Source organism: Kogia breviceps, chromosome 17, assembly GCF_026419965.1.
Source record: "Kogia breviceps isolate mKogBre1 chromosome 17, mKogBre1 haplotype 1, whole genome shotgun sequence".
NCBI classification, from domain to species: domain Eukaryota; kingdom Metazoa; phylum Chordata; class Mammalia; order Artiodactyla; family Physeteridae; genus Kogia; species Kogia breviceps.
In genome coordinates this window covers 26,573,941-26,597,697 of record NC_081326.1, presented here as the reverse complement: position 1 = coordinate 26,597,697, position 23,757 = coordinate 26,573,941, and the positions used below count along the sequence as shown (strand labels likewise).

At 37.3% G+C, this 23,757-nt stretch overlaps 1 long non-coding RNA gene across 1 annotated transcript; it reads left to right on the top strand.

Annotated features, from left to right (window-relative positions):
• Nucleotides 1-295: 295 nt before the first annotated feature.
• On the top strand, nucleotides 296-11,717 carry LOC136792931 (uncharacterized). The gene is made up of 3 exons (XR_010837552.1): nucleotides 296-442; nucleotides 9,437-9,476; nucleotides 11,643-11,717. It is a non-coding gene; the product is annotated as an uncharacterized lncRNA (long non-coding RNA).
• The last annotated feature ends 12,040 nt before the right edge of the window (nucleotides 11,718-23,757 follow it).

The window sequence follows — 23,757 nt, the reverse complement described above, 5'->3', positions numbered from 1 at the left end:
AGCATTTCCTTCAGTTTGCTAAAGCAAACTGTTCTGTTTTGTTTCTCAAAGAAATCTTTATAAACCAATTGTCTTTTCTGTATTACTTTATGTAAAATAAAACAAACAGTAATAAACCCATAAAGCTTGACTGGGCACTCATCATCTGTACTGAGAGCAACAATGCTCTATTGAGGACAACCCACTCTTTCCTCAGGACCCATCTCACAATTTAAGTGGTTCTATGAAGGGCAAGCATCCATTTATGTATTAAATATTTTAAAAGCTGATTTTTTTTCATTTTTTTAGATAAAGATGAAAGTAAGTGCTAATGTTCTTTCTCCCCTGACCTGTGAACTATTCGGGCTGTCTCTGGATTATACCAATCCTACATGGGAGGTCAAAGGCTAGTGGCACAGAAAGAGGAGAGGCAACCATGGTGCATATTCTGCTCATCCGAAAAGTGAGTATTATGAGGTTGTCCTTCCAGAATTTTTGAGAGGATTACATAAGAAAATTATTTCAGTGCTGAGCAACCTTTCCTGAAGGTAGAATAATGTATCCTGATGAGGATCTGGTGTAGTCTGGAGTCAGACTACCTAAACACAAGTGCCAAGTCTAGAATTTGCCAGTGGTGTAACCTTGGGCAGGTCACTTATGCCCTCCAATGCCCAGTTTAACTTGTTCAGTGAAACAATAATATTAGTGGCAGAGTCTTCCAGTATTGTTTTGAGGATTAAATGAAATGACATTTGCAAAGCTCTTAGTACAGTTCCTGGTATAAGGAGTATTTTATAAGTGTTAGGTCTTATTGTCATTGTTATTTTAAGGATCAATTCAGAAAAAAAAAAAGAAGCTCTACTGACAGTTATTTTCATTCATAGAGAACATAACTATATAATTCTTTGGTATAAAAATATATATATATATATATATGGGAATTCCCTGGTGGTCCAGTGGTTAGGACTCCACACTCTCACTGCCAAGGGACCAGGTTCGATCCCTGGTCTGGGAACTAAGATCCTGCATGCTGTGCAGTGTGACTAAAAAAATAAACTAAAATAAATTTATATATATATATCATTTTGTATATTATTTCTTTATATATATGTAAAGTAAATCCTTATAATTTAGAGTGACTACTCCATCATATAGAACAGCAGTTACAAAGGGAAGTCTGGGACTCCTAGGATCTCCAAAACCCTTTCAGGGGCTCTGAGAGTTCAAAGCATTTTCATACAACACTAAGAAGTTATTTTTCCTTTTCACTCTTGTTCTTTCGTGAGTTTAGAGTGGCATTTTTCAGAGAGTCCATATATAAGATTACAACAGACCAAATAAAGAAGTAGACATGAAAATCTAGTTATTACCTACTGAGCCAGATGTTACAGAGATTTGTAAAAATCTCCTTTACAGTTTTCTCACTGGAATTTTTTTCAATTGGAAAATCATTTTTCATAAAAATATGTCATTTACATAATGGACCTTTTATTTTTTATTTTGTTTTATTTATTTTTTTTTTGCAGTACATGGGCCTCTCACTGCTGTGACCTCTCCCGTTGTGGAGCGCAGGCTCCAGACGCGCAGGCCCAGCGGCCATGGCTCACGGGCCCAGCCGCTCCGCGGCATGTGGGATCCTCCCGGACCGGGGCACTAACCCGTATCCCCTGCATCGGCAGGTGGACTCTCAACCACTGCACCACCACGGAAGCCCTGGACCTTTTATTTTTAAACAAATTAATAAATACATAATTTAAAAGTTCTCAGCTTTAATTTCCAGTAAGGTAAATTTAGATGGGTATAACCCATGTAACAAAATATGTGGGAGGTTCCTTTTTTATTGATGTATAGTTGTACAATATTATATAGGTTACAGGTGTACAAGATAGTGATTTACAATTTTTAAAGGTTATACTCTATTTATAGTTATTATAACTATTGGCTATATTCTCCATGTTGTACAATATATCCTTGTAGCTTACTTTATACCTAACAGTTTGTACCTCTTAATCCCCTACCCCTGTATTTCTGCTCCCTACTTCCCTCTCCCCACTGGTAACTACTAGTTTGTTCTCTATACCTGTGAGTCTGCTTCTTTTTTGTTATATTCACTAGTTTGTTGTATTTTTAAAAATTCCACATGTAAGTGATATCATACAGTATTGGTCTTTGTCTGACTTATTTCCCTTAGCATAATACCTTCCCAAGTCTATCCATGTTGCTGAAAATGGCAAAATTTCACTTTTTTTATGTCTGAGTAGTATTCCATTGTATATATGCACCACACCTTCGTTATCCAATCATCTGTTGATGGGCACTTAGGTTGTTTTCATACCTTAGCAATGGTAAATAATGCTGCTATGAACAGTTTGGTGCATGTATCTTTTCAAGTTAGTGTTTCTGTTTTTTTTCAGATATATACCTGGAGTGGAATTGCTGGGTCATATGGTAGCTCCATTTTTAGTTTTTTGAGAAACCTCCACACTGTTTTCCACAGTGGCTACACCGATTTACATTCCCACCAACCATGTTTGAGGGTTCCCTTTTCTCCAAATCCTCTCTATTGGTTATTTGTGTTCTTTCTGATGATAGCCATTCTGACAGGTGTGAGGTGATATTTCGTTGTGGTTCTGATTTGCATTTCCTTGATGATTAATGATATTTAGCATCTTTTCATGTTCCTATTGGCCATCGGCGTTTCCTCTTTGGAAAAACTGTCTATTCAGTTCTTCTGCCCTTTATTTTTTTGGCCACACCATGCAACTTGCATGACCTTAGTTCCTCAACCAAGGATTGAATGCAGGCCCATGGCAGTGAAAGTGCTGAGTTCTAACCACTGGACAACCAGGGAAATCCCTCCTGCCCATTTTTTTTTTTTTTTTTTTTGTGGTACGCGGGCCTCTCACTGTTGTGGCCTCTCCCATTGCGGAGCGCAGGCTCCGGACGCGCAGGCTCAGTGGCCATGGCTCACGGGCCCAGCCGCTCCGCGGCATGTGGGATCTTCCCGGACCGGGGCACGAACCCGTGTCCCCTGCATCGGCAGGCGGACTCCCAACCACTGCGCCACCAGGGAAGCCCCCTCCTGCCCATTTTAAATCAGATTATTTGTTTTTTGATGTTGAGTTGTATGAGCCATTTACATAGGTTGGATATTAATTATGTGGGGTGTTCTTAATAATTTTTGTGTAAATATAGTTCTAAAACCAAAAAGCTTGAAAGCTGCTGATACAGAAGCTGTGGATGAAATAGCTGACATCATTTTTAGCCACTAAAATTAGTGACACATTCAATTCTCTCAGCCTGAAAGTAAACGCCAGGCTGTAGCATAAGGTTAAGCTGGCTGCACAGAGCCTGCTAGGTGAGGTGTCTCTGGGATGCTGTGTAAAACACTGAGCATGCTGCCTGCTAAGTACCAAGGGATCTGTAAAAGGTAGATTGTGGTATAGAATCATGGGGATTGAAAAGTGACACAGCTTTATTAAATATCTTGCTTAAGGTTATAGACCATAAGCGATGGAGCCAGAATACTAAATGGAACGTATGTTCCTCCTCCAAATTTTTATCTGAAGGTGAGATTTCAGATATAAAGGTTTCAGAGGTTCTCAAGATTCTATTCCTGTCTTACCAGTTCCTCTGAGATGTAGTGGAAATAATAGAAAAAAATTATTATGAAACATTTGTTTATCAAATTGTAATTTCATTTGAATCTTACCATGCATCTGGTTTACCATAATTCATTTGACTAGATCTACCAGAGGCAGGTTATTGGCTTTCCAGTTGTAAACTATGCAACTTAAAGACATTATTTGTCATATTTTATAGGTCCCCTTACAGAATTGCTCAACCTAGAATCTGGATTTTCCCCATAGAATGTCTTATACAAATGTCACATTGCTCTTTTCCTTCTACGTCTAGTGATATTATTGTCAACTACAAATTGGCACTTGCCGTCTACCTCTACAGGATTAATTTATGAGCTGTTGTAGCCGCTGACTTTCAACAGCCCTGAAAGGTATTTAGGGTGGAGATCAGGAATGAAGCGCTCTGTGCTCTGGGAAAAAGTGGGAGAACAGGCCTTCAGATAGGTATTTTCAGGAGCTGATTTTATGAGCTCAGTTCTTGCATCTCCTCATATCTAGAAAAGCACTAAAATCCTTCACGGTATCTCTGCTCCTCCTCATGACTAGCAGTAGCATTCATGACACTAGTGTCAATCTTCTGCAAAAAATATGTGCATGATTGTGTGTTTCTCAGAGCTCTCTGAAATGCTGCCTTCCAGGCTATAGTCCTCATTTTGCCCCAAATAAAACTTAACTCACAACTTTCACGTCGTGCATTATTTTTCACTCAACAACATTTCGGCTTCTTATTTATTTATTATTTATTTTGAGAGCAAGAGATTGTTAAATACATCCACATAGGAACAGTGGCATATTGAAGCTGACTGTAATCCATCAACTAGTGAAAATTAACAGCTAAGGAGTCTCCATTCTGATTGTGATCTCTACATGTTAAAATGCATGCTGGGAGTTAGACACTCAATTCTGTTTGAAATCAGCTTTTCAAGGGCATTTGTGACTGTGTATTACTTCAAGCTGGTGGGGGAGGGCAGTCATTTGTTTATTTTGGTCATTTTTCTTTAATAGTAGTAGAAACCATGTTTGAGTTTTCACTGCCCCCCTTAGCTCCCATGAGTTCTAAGGATATTTATATAATAACAGCTATCAGAGCATCACAGGAAATTTTGAGGCAGCTTAATCCTTTGCCAGTGCAGGCAGTTCTAAAGCAGCTAATAATTTAATAATATTTTTGTCTTGCAAAAGTGGTCTGTAGGCTTAATTTGCTTGCAGCAACAGAAAGTGAATGCTTTCACCTGTCCCCTGTAGCTTTCCTCCGGGTTATAGTTGTGGCAATGATTTACAGAAAATATTTTTCAAGATGTAATTTCCATCTGCAATGCTTTATGCAGAAAGTCTCAGACACAAAAGTATGGGTTGTAGGAGAGGAAAAATAATTTTCTGTCCAGCCTTCCCAGTTCTTGGGTGAGACTCCCCCTGTAACAAAAGACAGATTAACAGAAGAAAAAAAAAATTAATTATGTACGGACATACGGGAGCCCCACAAAGATATGAGACTCAAAATGTGGCCAGACATTTGAGGCTTATATGCCATCCAGGGCTAAGGAAAGAGATAGGGGCCTGGAGCTGCAAAGCAAGGAAGACAATTCACCTGGAAGGTGAGAAGAGGAAATGTTTGGTAAACAAAGTTTGCCCTGGCCTGCAGATAAGTCTCTCAGGGATAAAATTTATCTCCAGTAATGGCACTCTTCTGGGACAGGAGTCCCTTCTAACATAAATTTCTTTTACACATGTAAATTTCCCTTACAAAAGGATAAGTTTTACTCTGCTTTCAGAGATTCTTGTCTGTCCTCAGTTTCTTAAAAATTATCAGCACAAAATCATCCTTATGTCAAAGAGGCGTATTGGGCGGGGGGGGCACCTCCTGCTACCCTGTACTGTGAAGTCTGCAGAAAAGCAGAGTGTAGGATTAGTTAGTAGTCAGACAGGCCTGTGTGGTCTCAGTCACACTGACCCCATGCCATCCTGGGCAGGTGACTCCACTGCCCGCAAACTACAAACTATAAATTAGGCCTGTAAATAGTTTCTACATGCTTTGCTATGCAGATTAAATAAGGCAAGGTTTGTTAACATCTACTACAATTTTCAACACCTAATTAGTACGACATATATATTCACCATTTTTATTATTTCATAGGATATGGGTTCTGAGGGCAGAGAGAGAGAGAAAGGTAGGAAAAGGCTGAAGAGAGAAAAAAAGAAAGTTTACTGTGATGAGAGAAAATAAGGAGTTTTATTTATTTATTTATTTATTTTAAGAAGAGATAGTTTGGTAAACATAGGAATAGGAAAAAGGGTCTTTTGACTGTGACAAATTGAGAAAAAAAAAATTAATGAAAAACTTAAATCAGTTACCAAAACCTATATTGGGTTGAGAACCCAAGTCAGAGATTTCTTGTCAAAAGAAATATTTTTATATTTTATATTTTTCTATAAAGTCTCGAAGAACCAATTGCTTCTAGAATTGGATTTCTCTGGAGGCTGGAAGTGTGAGGGCCTCCTGGAATTTGCCTTGAGGTTTGGCTTCTTGGGAATTTGGCTATCTAGCTTCGTGGAAATGTTCCACCCCCAGACTCTTTCAGAAACACGGAAGCTATTTTACATTATGGTAACGAAGTCATAACAGATCTTTTACCATAAACTCCTCCCAGAGAAGAATATGATTTCCAGGATTTTCAGCAAACAACCTTGATCTAAGTCATCTCCTTCTATCACCACCTCCCAAAGCACGTACTTAATTCTTAAGATGTTTTTCAGAGTCCTGATAAATCCCAGGGTATTTATTCTTCCTTTGGAAAAAAGAAAAAGAAAATTGTCCTCCTGTGCTATATTGTATTTCAGGTTTGAGTATCTTGGGAGAAAGAATACAATACAGAAGTTTGAATTATATTTGGATTAAATTCATGGAGCTTTATACATTCTGCAAGTAAAATCTAAAACAAAAAAAACCAAAAGCTAAAAACAAATCTGACTGTCCTGTGGGATATTGGAGAAATGAAAGGGCTTGCTTTTATATTTGGGAGTTAGTACTACAGTTCGAATTGCGCACATAAGCATACCTCTCTTACTGATATTCCAGTTGAATGGACAGCAGAACTTTCACATATTTAAATTCTTCATTATAAAATGGCTCATTTTCTTTCCCCTCTATTAAATAATGCATATGGTTGAGAGTTCTACCAGCTGGCTGTAAGCAGCTATGGGTTGAATTATAATTGCAAGCAACTGCTGTGTAAAATCAGATAAGTTGGCTTCTCACTGTCATCTGGGTGCCTTGACGTTAAAACAAGAAGGCCTTATCTGAGCGTAGAAAACCCTCAAGAAAAATTTATTTTTCCTGGAAAAAAAAAAGTTAAGGGAATCAAAATGCCTCCTATGGAAACCTGGAGTAAATCAACAGACAGACATTTTCCAATGATGAATAAACTAGGATCCCTTTACATCACCTCAGCCATTTGTAAAGAATGGTGGGTCTGTAAATATTCATCTACTGATCTTTCATGAACCATTGTCTTGTACTGTTTGGCTCAAACTCTAAGAAAGTAATTTAAGGTCAAGAAGACATGGTAAGCCATCTCTGGCTTAAAAGTCACTCAATAACATGTCAATGTTTATACTGTAACATGTCTCTACTCCCAGATTTAGTCATGCTTATAAAGAGATTTACATGGACTGACTCCATTCTGATTTAGGCTTAATAGGGCTTATAAGATCCCTTCATGTATAATTATACAGCATCCACTCATTCATTCAACAAATATTTGTTGAGTTGCTTACTCTGTGCCCAATGCTGTTCTATGTGCATTGAATTCTGCTCCCCAGATATCACTAACAAACCTGCTGACAAGACCAAACTGAGTGTATCAAGTTCATTGGTAAGAGGCATCACCAGCTTGACCAAGCAGCAGCAGTGCCTCTAATGAGGACAGCAAGGTTGGGATTTGTTGAGAATTGGAAGCTTGATTTAAGGCAGGTATTTCCGTGGGAGGGGGAGCCTTGATTAGGATTGGGTAAAGATCGTGATTTAACAGTTTAGAATTGGTGGAAAGAGTAAGGTGAGGATTTCTGAGGTAAGGGATTCGAAGAATCTTCAGCAGTTAACTGTCTTGTGTTTTCTAGAGAACAGTTTGTAGGGGTTCAAAAGAATCACCCTAAAGTATGACACTTTGGTATATTGATTATTTTAAATTAAAGGTACTTGAGAAAAAGCCAATGCAAAAATAACACTCTGACCCTTCCTTTGACCTCCTAGGAAGCCAGGAATAAATCTCTCATGTGAAAGTTACCTTCCCTGTACTAAGAGAGTAGAAGGTGTCCTTATCACCAAAGGCAGGGAATTGAGGGCCAAAGAGGCCATATAAACAAATTTTGTTATTCCTTCACCATTTTACTACCCCAAGCCCAAATCCCCTTGTTTAGTCAATTTTCACAAATTTATTGTTTCTTTGTCTAAAAGGTATAAAGGCTTCCTTCTCTAGTCACTTTGAGTCTCATTTTTGTGGGGCTCCTGCATGAATGTAAGTAATAAAATTTGGTTTTCTCTGTTAACCTGCCTTTAAAAAAAATTTACTGGGAGGCCTCAGCCAAGAACCTAGAAATGTAGAGAAAAGATTATTTTTCCTCCCTACAAGTTGAGAGGTCTTTCTGGAAGTTAATGGAATGAATAATCAAGTTATGTGCTTGGGCAAGAGTCTTCTAGAATGGGAGGAGAATGAAAACAATGGGGTGGTGAGGTCATGTGACTATAGTCAGGAAGCTGTGTGTGGGAGTGAGGATGGGGGTAGGTAATTCCTGGCACTTGGGATACACCAGCAGACAAAATGGTAAAAGTGCTCACATTTTGTAGTTTACATTCTAGAAAATTCAATCAACTTCAGATTGTGAATAAAACTGAATAGCTTAAATTGTGCACCAGTTACTGATTTATTCTTTCACAGTTCAAATTTAGAATTAGCCAGACACTATCTCTTCATTAGATCACTCAACAAGGCTTTTTGTACTCTTCCAAATGCCTGGCCTTGGACTAGGTGTGATGGAGAGACTGTCCTCAAAAATTTCATTGTCTAGTGGGTGACACCAACTTATAGATAGATGCCTATAAAAATAAGCTAGTAAGGGATGCCTAAGAAAGAGTTATTTATCTGATAAAATTAGTATTTTGTTCTAGCATAGTGTTCTACTTAGAAAAGTACTAATCTTACAATGGCAATGCATGAAAAGAAAGTGAACGGGGTGAAAAGTGAATCCACAGGCTGCTTTATAACTGTCCTAAGATTGACAAATCTGTTTCAAAGGGACTATGCCTTTGAATAAGACCCAAGGTCATTGCATTTACTTGTTCTTCTGACTGAGCATGAGTAAATTGCTGCTGTGTCTCCTCTTCTATTTCCCCACACTGCTATGTTATTCTGCAGGTGGTTTTAACACGTAAAGGATTTACAAAAGTCACAGGACTTCTACAGACTGGCAGACAGGGTGATAAGTGAAGTGACTAGCCAACCAGCCAGCCTAGGGCAACCAGAAGGTGGGAGCTGAGTTTAAATGGAGAGTGTGTGCACACCCTGCCTAAAGGGATTCACTTCGCCCTGGGGGGAAAATGTGCAGACCTGCCAAAGAAAGGTCTGTAGCCCTGATTCTGCCTGCCAGTGACCAGCGTCTTAGCCCTGATTAATCAGTAAATAAGTGTCACAGAGTTTCCCACTCAGTGCACTGGGATCTCCCGGTAGACTGAGATGCCTGTCTTGGTGGATGGGAAGCTGCCATGCGCTTCCCTGCTCCACCAGGAACTTGATCATTTGCCATCTTTCCTTCTTTTTCAGAATTCCCCCATGCCCATGCCAGGAGATCTCAAAATATAAGGCAAGTAAAGGTATTATAGGTTTTGATTTTACATAAAAGTTATGCAGTAATCATTTCACCAGGAACAATTCATCTAGAGAATAAAGATAAAACAACCCTTTTGGTTTCAAATATTGGTCACTATGCTATCATTGAGATATATTTAATACTTATGCATCTTGTTTAATGTACCTCTTCCAAATGTCATTCTAACTTGTGTTTGTGCATATCATAAAACCTAAAACTAAAACGATCTGTGTTCATAAACTATTGAAACTGAAAGGGACGTTAATGCTCACACAGATCTAATCCCCCATTTTCAGATGAACAGTCACAGAGATGGATCTATGTAATCCAAGTCGTCAAGCATGTTAGAGGTGGAGCCAAAGTCAAACCTAGAGGTCTTTGGCCAATGTGTACCTTTCTACCTTTCCTAAGGAGTTTTTCTTCTAAGGAGACAGTGTAACAAAGTAGATAGAACTATCTTCTTTTTGAAATTGCTTTTACAAACTAACAAAGTAATATACAGAAATCTATAAGGTAAAATATAAAAGCTCTAAGCTTTCCTTTCCTCACTCCAAATTTATTATTCTTACAGCTATCTTTTCATTCATGTATATAAGATATACAATACATGTATACTTATTTAATTTTTGTTTGTTGTTACCAAAATGGGGTTATACTTTTGTAATTTGATTTTTTTCCAATGATATATCATGGGTATCTTTCCATATACAGACAACTTATTATTTGTTTATCTGCAGAGCATTCCATGGTGAGCAGGTCGTAACTTATTCTCAATACTCCCTTATTTATGGATAGTTAGATTGTCATCAATTTGGGGCTAGTACAAAAAATTTTTCAATGAACATGTTTATCATATATTCTTTTTTTAACATCTTTATTGGAGTATAATTGCTTTACAATGGTGTGTTAGTTTCTGCTTTACAACAAAGTGAATCAGTTATACATATACATATGTTCCCATATCTTTTCCCTCTTGCGTCTCCCTCCCTCCCACACTCCCTATCCCACCCCTCTAGGTGGTCACAAACCACCGAGCTGATCTCCCTGTGCCATGCGGCTGCTTCCCACTAGCTATCCACCCTACGTTTGGTAGTGTATATATATCCATGCCACTCTCTCACTTCGTCACAGCTTACCCTTCCCCCTCCTCATATCCTCTGTCATATATTCTTTAAGGGGGTTGCTAATATTTCTACGGTAGAGATTCCTAAACATGGAATTTCTGAGACAAAGTGTTTTACCACTGTAAATTTTGGTAGGTACTACCAAATTGCCATGCCGGGAAAAAAAAAAAAAAAAAAGCCTACACCCAGCAGCAGTGAATGTGAGAGCTCTCTCCAACACTGTCAAGGATAGCATTGCATTTGCACTACTCTATTTACAGGAAGCAAGTTCCTGAGTCTTAATAGGAGCTAAAATAAACATAACGGGGGTAATTTACTGAGCCAAATTTGAGAAGGACAGGGGTAATACCGGTTTTAGGGAGGTCTATAATTGGGGACTTTAATGTCACAACCGGAGTGCACTCGCATCTCCCCCGCCCACCCCACCCCATGACCTTCTGCGTGAAGCGCTATCTCAGCCGGCTTCTCCAGGAGCCCTCCCCTCCGTTTCTGAGAAACAACATGCTTCTGACTTCATATTCTAACAGTTCCGTAAATTAGGAGGAAAAGAGGCTTCTTTCTCCTAACTTCAGTTTGAAAAACCCTAGGGAAGATTCAGATTGGCCCAGTTTACATAACACAAGCTCCTGACTTGGACCGATTACTGAGGTGGGGGAAGGGAAGTGCTCTAATGGGACCACCTGGAGGCAGGTACCCTGGCCACTCCTGTGCTTGATAGCTTCAAAAGGGGCAAAGGAAGTGTTGGACAGTCAGTATGTAGGTATAGATGTGTATATACATATACACAGGGTATATACATACAGCCATGACTAAATTTAATCGACACCTATAATTAATTGATACCTGTTTGAGATCATGGTCCAGATTTTTACAGGTAAAATAGTTTTCAAGTTGTTCGGATGTTTAAACAACCGCCAAGGACACCATCTCGTAGCCTAGAATGTCTGTTCCCTAAAGGTTTGTTTAACAAACCTCTGTTTGTTGTAACAAGTTCAGAGTGATTTCTATTAACACGCTTTTTATTATATCTCCACAGAACACGTCTGAGCTATAAAGAAATATAAAATGCCAGGAATGGTAAAATTCATCACAAATGCCTTTTCGTTTTGGCCTCACTTCAATTCCATAAAACTTCTCTGACAGAGTGGAAATCCAGGGTTTTACTAAGTTCTGGCCCAGTTGATTAAAATTGGCTAGTGTCTAATCACTCAATAAGGACTCACAAAATAGGAACGTGGATGGAGAGAGTCATGTCGGTTACTTCTCTTTGGACCCTAGTTTACTGACTGTTCTGACAGTGGAATCACTGGATCTGCGTGGGAGGATCCCCTTTGGCTCTTACTGTCTATGCACCTTCATCCAGGGCAACAGAGGAACAAGGCGTGGGGGAGAGCAGCCTTGGTTTGTATCGTGGCCCTGCCTCTTACACGTTGTGCCACCTTGAGTCAGTTGTGTGAACCATCCCCCAGATGACTTGTGAGGATGCCCTCACAAACTCCCCAAAGTGAGTATGATTCACATTCCAAGATTCCTTCACACAATATTGGGCACTTAATAGGATGGAGCACAGAGAGTGCTGTGCTGGAGGGCAGGCAGTATCGCCAGGGGTGGTGGGGGACTCTTCAGAGGAGAAGAACTGGGGGTGCCAGGGCTATGGAGGGGAAGGAGGGAGGATTCTGGCACTCGGTTAACTTTATTTCATTAAATCCATTCGACAACCTATGAGGAAGATTTCATTGTTCTGAAACTATGAATGGAGGAACAGGTATCTCTAAAGACAAATGCAGTGTTTTAGGATTGGAATAGCTTTGAATCCACACATGAATTTGGGAGAGTTTTTTTGCCATAAGGTACCTTATACCTTACCATAAACAACACTCTAAAGTTGCTTTGCAAAGCAAATGGATTATGTGTGTCCAGCAAGAAAAAGAGCAGAAATAAAATCTGTTACTTAATAGCTCGTTGCCATCAGTGATGAAGGTGTACATCTCATTGCTTTTCCCTCTGCATTTTGCCTCTCAGCTTTCCCACACTCAGCCCAATCACCCAAGCTCAGTGCTTCTCACCAAGCCTCTTAGGGCGACCAGCCTGTCTTGAAACCCTGCCTCTGGTGTGACCCTGGGTAGACTGCCACCCTACACCTGGGTGATCAACAGCTAGCAAGGCTAGGGCCTCCCTTCATCACTGTTTCCACCCGGTCCTTCCTCCTCCTGCAGTAGCCCTATTCCCTCCTTATTTGAACCTAAGAAGTGATTATAGTATTTTTCAAACATCTCTTTCCCTGGATAGTCCCTATCAACATCCCGCCATTCTAATTTCAACAGAAGTATTTAGTTAGTCTGTTCAAAGATGGTGAACTACCTATAGGCATTCATAAGTATATTTGAAAATAAAAAAATGGTATATACTACTTTATTTTACTTATTAAATACAGAGTTCCTAGCTTAGTATTTGTTAGTATTTTATTTTATTTTTAAATAGGTAATCACAAAATCCAAGAGGCTCAAAAATACGTATAAGCGATATGCATGCTCTCACCTTGTGCCCGATGACCAAGGTCTCTTCCCTAGAAGTTCTCAAAGTTTTCAGTGTCTCGAATATTAGTCTAAACATATTTTATATTTATAAAAGCAGGTAACTAATGTATTCCCACACTCAAAGAGAGGAGAATTAGGCTTTACCTTTTCAAAGGAAGATGGTCAAAGAATTTGTCTATGTACTTTCAAACCCTCCTATATATACAATCTATTTTTATTAACACAAATTTAGTACAAAAAGTACTCTTCTTCTTAATTTGTTTTACTTAATACATTTTGGAGATAATTCCAAATCAACACATGTAAATAGTCCTTCATTTTTTTGTTTTGTTTTGTTTTAGTTACATAGTATTCTCTTGTAAGGATGGATATACCATAATTTATTTAAACCAGCCTCTTAATGATGGGCTATTAAGTTGCTTCTAATCTTTCATTCTGAAATATATTATCATTTCACACATGTACGTATCTATGTAAAATAAATTCCTTGAAGTAGAATTGCTGGATCGAAAGTTCTGTGTATTTGTGATTTTGATATACACTGCAAATTTTTCCTTCATAGAGGATTTTCTGAGTTATACCCCTACAAGCAGTATATAGTAGGAAAAACATCATTTAGCTGAAAAGAAGCATTTTCTCTGCATCTCAGTTCAAAGGATCTGAAATTGCAGTCATTATCTTCTTCTGTAATGACAATGGAGTAAAAACACAAGATGATAAATTACCTTCTTGTATTTTCCTGTCATAAGCAGAGACTAGAGTTAGAACTATGCAAAGAAATCATTGTGAGAAAGCATAGATGAGTAAATTCCCCTGTGCTGGAGGAATTTGTACATCCAACGCATCACGAGCTCCCACACTCCTTCAACACTCCATGCTACCAGCTGCGAGGGCAGCACCGTCTCTCAGTGGCAAAGATGGAATGTGCAACCACGCTTTGATCCGTGCATTTAAGAGATATCTATTTCATACCTGCCATGTGCCTGGTGATACACCCCCTCAGGCAGTTCAGAGGGAGGTTACTATATCTACAGACCGAGACCCAAGTCAAGTCAAACCCCAGCATGGATGATGGGAGCAGGCCCTGCTATGGAAAGGAAAGATATTTTGTTCTTGCAAACCCAGTGATGTTGGCAGATAGAAGTTACTTTTTTTGTCTTTGCAATCTTACAGCACAGTTTTCAGAGTATGGACTTTGGATTCAAATCTTGTCTCTGTATGTCTCAATACTTCTGTTTCCTCATCTATGAAATGCAAATAAATGTATTAACTCTCTCATGGGTTACGAGATTAAATAGAGTAACATATGCAAAATTCTTAGAATAGTGATTTCCACATGTGAAATTCACTAGTAATAAGCTTTCTAACATTATATTATTATAATTAACGTTGCATTCTTTTATATCATTAATATAATTGTAATAGTTTAAATTATTAATATTATACTGATGATAATGTAATTTGATATTATTAATATTAATAATATTAATATTATTACCCAATTCCTTACTTGCTGTATTACTTATCCATTGCTGCATAACAAATTACCCCAAAACCTGGTGGTTTAAAATAACAACATTTATTATCTCAGCTTCCATAGGTCAGGAATCTGGGTATGGTTTAGCTGGGTGCTCTGCTTCAGGGTGTCTCTCAAGGCTGAAATCAAGGTGTTAGCTGGGACTACATCATCTCAAGATTCAACGGGGATAAGATACATTTCCGAGCTTACTCGTGTGCTTGTTGGCAGGATTCAGTCCCTTGTAATCTGTTGGCTGAAGGTTACCCTTATTTCCTTTCAGCATAGGCTTTTCCAACATGGCAGCTTGCCTCACCAAACTGAGCGAGAAAAGACAGCAAGAGAAAGAGAGCCCCAGGCAGACAAAAGTCTCTGTTTTTTTACTTTAACTTCAGAAGTAACATAACTATCTCTTCTGCCAGGTTCTATTCATTAGAAAAAGTTACTAGGTCCATCCCACACCTAAGGGGAGTGAACACCAGTAGGGACGTACATTAGGAGTCATTTTAGAAGCAGGCTTCCACAATTGTTCTCCCCTGTGTCTTTGTGGCTTGGGAGAGAAAGATAAAATAGAGACATTTACAAGCACTATCTAACTGAGTTAAAGACCATACTGGTTATAGATTATGTTATAGTTTGCCATGAAGATAAATATCCTGTTTGCCTGATTTTCTTTACAGAAAAAAATAAAGTTCAAGCTAACAATATAACAGAGCACACTTGAGGCTGATCCAGATATGTATGAAGACTATGATGTAGATGTCAGCTTAGCTGTAAATGACAACCACAGAATTGCACAAGCAGTTTCCATTCTCAAGAGCACGGTGGTTTGGTTAACTGGCAGCAATGATGTGGCTGGATTGTTCCTGGGAGAGGAAAGAAATCATTTTATGAAAGTTAAAAATGGTTTCGATCTGGGTAAATAAATGGCAACACGACTAAAGTAGCTTCAGTGACTACTTGCTACTCTTTTGTCTTTTGGAAATGTGCTAAAGAGACGGCACCCATTTATTCAGTGGGGGAAGAACTAATGATTTTGATACAGTGAAGACCTCTGGAAAAAATAAAATAAAATTCCTACTTTCTTTCTTATACCAAAACAAAATTTGAAATGGTTCTATTTCAATGGAAATAAAGTAAATAAATTCACCAAGGGAAAATGTTTTTTTAGCTTTGGAGTAGAGAATGCATTTCTGTGTCCTAACCAAACTCAGAATTCAGAAAATACAAGAATCATAAGTTTTAATGTGTAAAAATTAAAAATTTCTGATTGGTGAAAAATGGCAAGATAAGTGTAGAATGCTAAATAATAGAAAACAAGCTGGAACAAATATTTGCAACATATATTATTGCCAAGTTGATAATTTCCTGTATATAAAATCTTTAATAATCAATAAGAAAAACTCCCAAAAGACCAAAGTATATTCCAAGATATCCATTAAAGCATTATTTAAAACACAAAATATCAGAAATAACCATAAATAAACTCTTAATGAGACTAATGAAAAAAATTATAGTATGTAAGTATGATGGAATGTTCTTTGGCCACTAAAAGGAATGAGGTAAATCTCAGTAAATTAATAATGAATGACATACTGTTAACTTTAAAAAAAACTAAGATGTAGAACAGTATGTGAAGTATGACTTCATTTGTGTTAAAAAGTAATACAAAGGATACAGAAACACACATATACACGTATAAATATATATTTGTATAGGCATAGACTGTCTCTGGGTTGATACATAGAAGCAGATAACAATGATTTGCTTTTCATCGTATACTCTTATGCTTTTTCTTTTAACTATTTGTACACATTTCCTATTCAAAATATAAAAATCATTTCAAAAACTTTTTAAAATGTGATCCCAACAAACACAAGCAGTAGCAAGGGAAAGGCAATCCAATATCAAAATTGCTTAAGTTAGCTTAGGCACCTTTCAAAACATGGTGATTTAGATACAGAGTCTCACGTTTAGCTTTGTTGGAATTTGGTGGTAAATTCTGAACCAAATTAAAGTAATTAAGTCAGAAAATTTAGTGGAATCATTTAACTAATCCTACTATTAAACCTACTTTTGTTACATTAGTTTTAAGTTAATTCATTTGTTTTTTTTTCAATTAACATCTATTGCACACCCAGAATGAGTCAGGCATGGTGCTAGAGTATAACACAAGTTAAAGCACAATCCTGGTCATGGAGAACATTTACACTGGAAAAACCTGGCAGACACTGTCATAACCAAATGATTAAAGTCAACATCACCAGTAAGAAGACCTGTCAGTATTCTGTACCTCCCAATGATATGATGCACCAGGAAGCACTCAATACCACTTCTGTGATAGTGGAACGTCTAACCAAGTGTGTAGATGAGTTAATAGTGTTGTATTTAGTGAATAGTATTAATTTCCTGGTTTCAATAATTGTACTATGTTCATGTAAGATGTTAACATCTGATGAAACTGGGTGAAGGATATGCAAGAACACTTTATACTATTTTTGAAAGTTTTGTGTAAGTTTAAAATTGTTTCAAACTTAAAAACAAAAAAAAACTTGGGGAATACCATTCCTTACCCTAGGTTTGGTCAATTCAGAGCACTTTAATAATTGTCAGAGCAACTTGGTTGTTTCTCTTGCAGGGAAGATTCAACTTTGCTTATTTTATGGCAAACGCGCTGAGCCCAACTTATGAAAAGAAATGTTTTAACTTTAGGTAACTTATTTCCTCATGTAATATTTGATGCATTAGAGTGTTTTACCAAATAACTACCAGAACCTTGAGATATACCCAGAAACAAACACTCTTAAAATAAAAGACTAATATAGAGAAAAATGGTTAATGTTTATTTTTTCCATATCTTCAGATTTCTCTCTGTCTCTGTTAGATGACAAATGGCTACAGTCTCCCTACAATCCCTGGCCAGTTTACAATGACATGAAAGGGCCAGTCCTAGAGACTGAGGGATAAATTCGAAGGGGGTACAGAGGAATGACCTCTCTGGAGTTATTGTCTAGGGTAAACCACAATATGAAAAGTTGACTCTTTTAGCCCTAGACTGTGAGCCCTTCTAGGATCTAAGAGCTCCAAGAGAATAGGAAAAAGAATTGAAGACTATTTGTGATTTTGATCATGTATTATCTAACTGGGACAAGAAAAATATCCACGTGAAAGGACTTAAGAATTAAATATAAAACAGTATATTACAGTTCCACCTCAATTAAATGGAATTCAGCTTGCCAGAAACCTTAATTAACTTTTTTTTTTTTTTTCCTTTCCAGTTTCTTCTTCTAGGAGAATGACAACAAGATAACAAAATGAGAGTGAGGAGGAGAGAAAATGTGTTGGGCTTGGGGGCTTGCATAGCACAAAGCATTCAAGACCCTTCTGGACCTGCCCCTGCCTGTTCTAGGCTTCTGAACCCCTTTCCTCTCACCAACCTCCCAGACCTACCCTGTTAAACCTCACTGGCCTCCTTGCTCTACTTCAAACACTACCAGGAAGTTCCAAAAGCTCTGAGAATTTTGCATCCTAGGACTTCTGCTCCTGTTCCCTCTTCCTGGATCACTCTTTCCTTTTTTTCTCACATGATCACCCCTTCCTTTGGGTCTCTGCTCAAATGACACCATCCCTCAGGTCTTCCTTGAACATCTAGTGTCAACGGGAGCTCACCTTCACCCCACAGACCCTATTGCCCTTTCTCAGCTCTATTTTTCTGCATAGCTTTCACTACCACTTAACATCTGTGTATTTAGGTGTGTTTGTTGATGGTCCATTCCCCACCTCTCAGGAAAGTCATCCCCATGAGAGCAAGACCACCGTTTTTTTCACTGCTGTATCTCAGGGCTTGAAAGTGTCCATTTATTGTTTGTTCAATGAATGGATGGGCATGGTTCATTAGTTATGCCAATACCCTATAACCTCTGTAGTTCCTATACTTAGAAAAATCACGTTTCTCTGATAAGGCACTTAGTACATTCTGTTCCACATGAATGTTACTCTATATGAGGATTATGTTCCCTTGTTAGACTCTAAGATTTCTTAAGGCAGAACCTATTCAACTTTAAGGACCTTGTACATAGTAAACATTGAAAGAATGAATACATTTGACCTTAATGATCCAGTGCCTTAAAACATGGCAAGAACTGAAATCCCCCAAATAAGAGTCAATCCACTTATTATACAATAGTTACCCCTTATTTGTGAGGATAAGTTCCAAGATCCCCAGTGAATGTCTGAAACCACAGTTAGTACCCAACCCTATAAAATATATATATATATATATATATATATATATATATATATATATATATATATTTTTTTTTTTTTTTTCCTATCTTAATGGGCAGGTAGTATATACAGGGTAGATATAGTGGACAGAGGAATGTTTCACATCCCTGGCAGGACCCAGCAGGACAGCACAGGAGGGCATGGGATTTCATCACACTACTGAGAACAGCCCGGGGCATACACTTTAAAATTTATGAATTGTTTATTTCTGGAATTTTCCATTTAATACTTTTGGACTGTGTTTGACTATGAGTAACTGAAACTGTGAAAAATGAAACTGAAGATAAGGGGGGACTACTCTATTTTGTTTACTAAGGCAAAAAATTATACCTTAGAAATGTTTCTACAAGGGGACAACTAAAAGGGTGTTTTATTCAGACCTAATTTCACTATGAAATCCAATTACCTGATACAATGCCTTTTGTGAACACTCTGACTTAGTTGAGATAAAGGCTCATTGGAAAACAGAAAGAAATGAATATTACTTTCATTAACCAGGGAAATGAAACAAAACATACAAATGACCACCAAGCACATTAAAGATATTCAGCTGAAAATAAGATTCAACTCCTTTGGGTTCGGAAAGAAGCATTGCTTCATTTGGCAGGGTAGTATGTATGCATTATGATTTTTAGTTTCCTGTAAAATTTGTGACTGTATTTCTACTGACTTATAGAACCATGAATATGATAGGCATAACCACTGGTTACTTGAATGAGGCCTTAGTGAGCCAAAAATGGACAGAGCAAGTAAAGTCAGACCAGAGCTTATAGAGGCCCAGCAGAGAAAAGTCTGGATAGGTAGATGGTGCTTAGTGGAGTCTGACAGAAGGAAAAAGGAAGCCATCTGGGGAATATAACATCAGAAGTCCAAATGAAGATGGATGTTTCTAGGCTTATTGCTGAGATGGGCAGAGCACAAAAGCAAGGAGCTCAGATTTAGCATTCAAGAACACGACTTGTTCCTGGGAGGATAGTTTCAAACTTTAAACTTTATAGCAAGTCAAATCATTAGTCACAGAGAAAATTAGTCTGTGGTTTGGTAATCCACCCAGTGCCTCAGGCATGGAGGAATAAGGCACTTGATAATTTGTAATAAAGAATAGCAAAGCAAGAGCCAGTTTCCTAGTAACTGTACCTGAAGTCAGAATTGACTTGATGACTCAAGGCCTACAACTGAGAAGAGTAATTGATCTCATCGGACAGAAGACTGTTAAGAGGTGGATGGTATGGATCTGGGGATCTGTCCTTCCAGGAGGGAGCAGAGAAAAGCAAGAAAGCAAGATGAAGGCTGTCCCCCTCATCCTCATGCATCTTTCTCACCACAGGGATTATTTTAGGCTTAGAGGCATTTCATTTATCTTGTGTACCCAGAACCATTGTGACTATCTATCTTTGGAAAAAAATAAAATAGGACAAGAGCCTGGACAATGGAATTCTCTTACTTAACATTTGGTTTCTTCATTTTTAATGGGTAAGCATTGGAGCCAATATGGAGAAGCCACTAATTCAGGAAATGAAAGATTTTGGGTAGAATTATTTCAATAGACTGTGCTTTAAGATAATTATACAATGCTCTGCTGTACTTAAGCATTGCCCACACAGACTATGTAATGTCATCTGCTATGAGAAAACTGTCCCTTCTCCCACAACAGGGTGATTACAGAGTTCTGGAAATAAACTCTGTATCAATGTGAAGGGAGAGAGAGGGAAATAAACTCTGTATCAATGTGAGCAAGAAGAATTTATTGCAACTATTTCCAATTGTTTCCTTTTGTCATTGATAATGCCTGGATCGTTTCTGTCTTTTTCAAAGCACATTAGAGTAACTAAGACAGAAGTAATTATTCGTAGAAAACTCTGCCATATTTGCAAGATCCTTGAGACAAACTCTGTGTTTTACTCATTTCTTTTAATACTTACATGTCTCCCTCAGTGCAAGGCACATAAAGGGACTTAAAAATTACTGACTGATTTCCTTTTAGTTGAGGAAACTGAAATTATGTTGTGTCCAAGCTGTGGTGTTCTCAGGGTTAGTTATGAGAGCCAGTTCCTGACTCCCAGTCAAAGTCACTGGATCCATACTCTTCTTTAATCCATGGATTATTACAAGTCTGAATTAAAATATGTCCTATTACAGTTTTCAATGAATAGATTAGTTCTAGGAATTTGAGTTATTTTACAATTCAATTTTTCTTTTTAGCTCCTTATATTCATATTAAGAAAGAGAACTAAATCCTACTGCTTAAATAATTTTAAAAGTATGCTTCCAAAACCATAAGAAATTTGTTCTTGTATCTTTTAAGGCTTTAATCTCATTTTCCCCTTCCATCACATTCTGATTATTTTGTTAGTCCTGTTCTCGGCACCACCAACTCCCTGACCCTTAGACTCATCTCTTCCATTCAACTACTTCTTCTTTCCTAATATTTTCTATTAATTTAACTAAGAATATTTACTTATGATCATTATGTGATTTTTTTCCTCTCTTTTATACTATCTTTTCTCCTTCCCCAAATTGGTTTTTGGTGCATCAATTAGTCATTATTTTTAACTGTTACCTTACAAAAACAAATCCTTTTTTTCTCTAAAGATCTGACGTACTAGAAGTATAACCATTAATTTCCTGATTCATGGAGTTGTGTTTCACGTCCTGTTTCTTTACAAGGATGAACATGTTTTGAAATAGCAGCTCCTTGGAATCTCTCTTTATAAGGTAATAGGAACCACTTGTATTTTCCTTTGATTTGTATCTGACTCATTAAGCTCATTGATTCCTTTACTTCTAAAAATCCCTCTATAGATCAAGTTAGTATCATCCTAATTCTGAAACCATAAGTTTCCTTTTAAAAAAATTAATTTATTTTAGAAAAAAGGTAAGTAGACATAATTCTTAAATTTATCTTTGCAAACGGTGCATAAAAATGTGAGAAAAAGAAATGGTGAATCATGGGCAACTTGTTCTTATGAAATCATTTATGTAAACCATAAAAATATTAGCTTCTCAGTCCAGTGAATTCTCAACACTCTGAGATTGTTCTCATTTAACAGTCATTGGTTTCCAAACACTTACAATCTAATTTATAATTTTTTTGGAATTTTGAGTAAAATATGGGTAGATAGATAGAAAGATACATAGATACATAGATAATACATCTTAAGTACTTGGATTAAATTAATATTGATTTTTGACATAAAAGTAAAACAATATACTTGATACAATTGTGAATTTTCATGAGATTACTTATAATTAAGTAGTTACAAATAAGTTTTCTTCATCAAATATACTGCATGATTTCTTACATTCGTCTAGTTTTGAGACAGTTCTACTACTAATTGATGGAATTTCAATCCATTTAATATTGAAATTGTGTATGGGTATTAATAATGTCATGAAAGATGAGAGCTTTTTCCAAGTTGATCTTACAGTTGTTTCAAGGTGGGGTATTGTAGCAACTTTGGCACCCTGTCTAAATCCTTTCTCCATCTTACAAGCTGTGTGACTTTAAATGTGGTGTTTAATCTCTCTGTGATTCAGTTTCCTCATTTTTAAAATAGGATGATAATAGTATTACCTCACTGTGTCATTGAGGGTGTGAGTCAGTAATTGGTCTGTATGTCTGATATACAACCAAGACTCAGTAAGTGGTTGGGGAAGTAGGACAGTCCCTTCATAACCAGCAAAACTTTATGTTACATAGCCTAACAAACATTCAACCTACGAAAAATATCCTTCATGTTTTATTCCTTTGAAACACCATCAGGAGCTCATTGCAGAACTTCAATGTCATACTTCTCTTTGTTCTTTTACATGAACACTGTGACTTGCCATATTTTCAAATGTATATTACTAGTTTTCACTTTCAAAGTTTGTTTACTTGTAAACACAAGACCCTTCCTCTCCTGGAGATCATGAAACAGTTCTCATAAAGCAATTCCTATAATAAATATGTGTGTTGATTATATGTGTGTGGGAGGGGCGGAGGTTGGTTGTGAATACTAGGGGATAAGAAAGCCTGTAATTCTCAAGTATTAAGAATCAGGGTGGATTGATTCCTAACTCCTGACTGGTGAGCCCTCTCCTCCTTCCTGCCTGAAGTTTTGTTCTCATAAATGGCAAAAATTTGATTTTTCAAATTTAAGTCTGTGATCTATTTCCCACGCCTTTAGCTTCAAAGGCAAATAACAAGTTTTCTTTTTTTTAAATAAAAGACTTTCTTAATTTAAAGCATTTAAAAATTTAACAAAATTCTTTTTCTAAATTCTAAGAAATCTCTCTATATAAAAAGATTTTTTTTCCTGGTTATTCATTCTCCAATTCTGTAATTAAATGGGGCAGAGAAGAAGTTTGTTTAACTCTGAATTTGAATTTCCCTTTTCCAGAAGGGAAGTGCGTTAAGTTCGAAGCCCAACAATTAGGTTTTGCATGGGGGAGAAAAATTCACAGAACAGGTGATACTTTTGGTATAACTTTTATTTCTCCCTTAGATAACAAGGAAAGAAAACAGAACTATTTCAAAGCACCAATTTCAGTGAAGAAAATCCCTCTTGGAAACCAACTAAATGCTCCCAGGGTTGGGTATCTGTAGTGGCAGACAACAGGAAGAAGAGAATCTTTCTTTCTTTTTTTTTTTTTTTTTCTCAAAGAAATGGGTTTGTTCAAAGAATCTCTCCTGTGGAGACAGCAATCAGGAGGCAACAGCTTCACACAAATGTAAATTCTAGAGCTCTGGGCCCAAGTGTTCTTTGGGTCTCAGTCAATACTAGTAATAAAGAGAAGAAAAGTCTTAAAGTTCTCAGTTCCTAAATCTT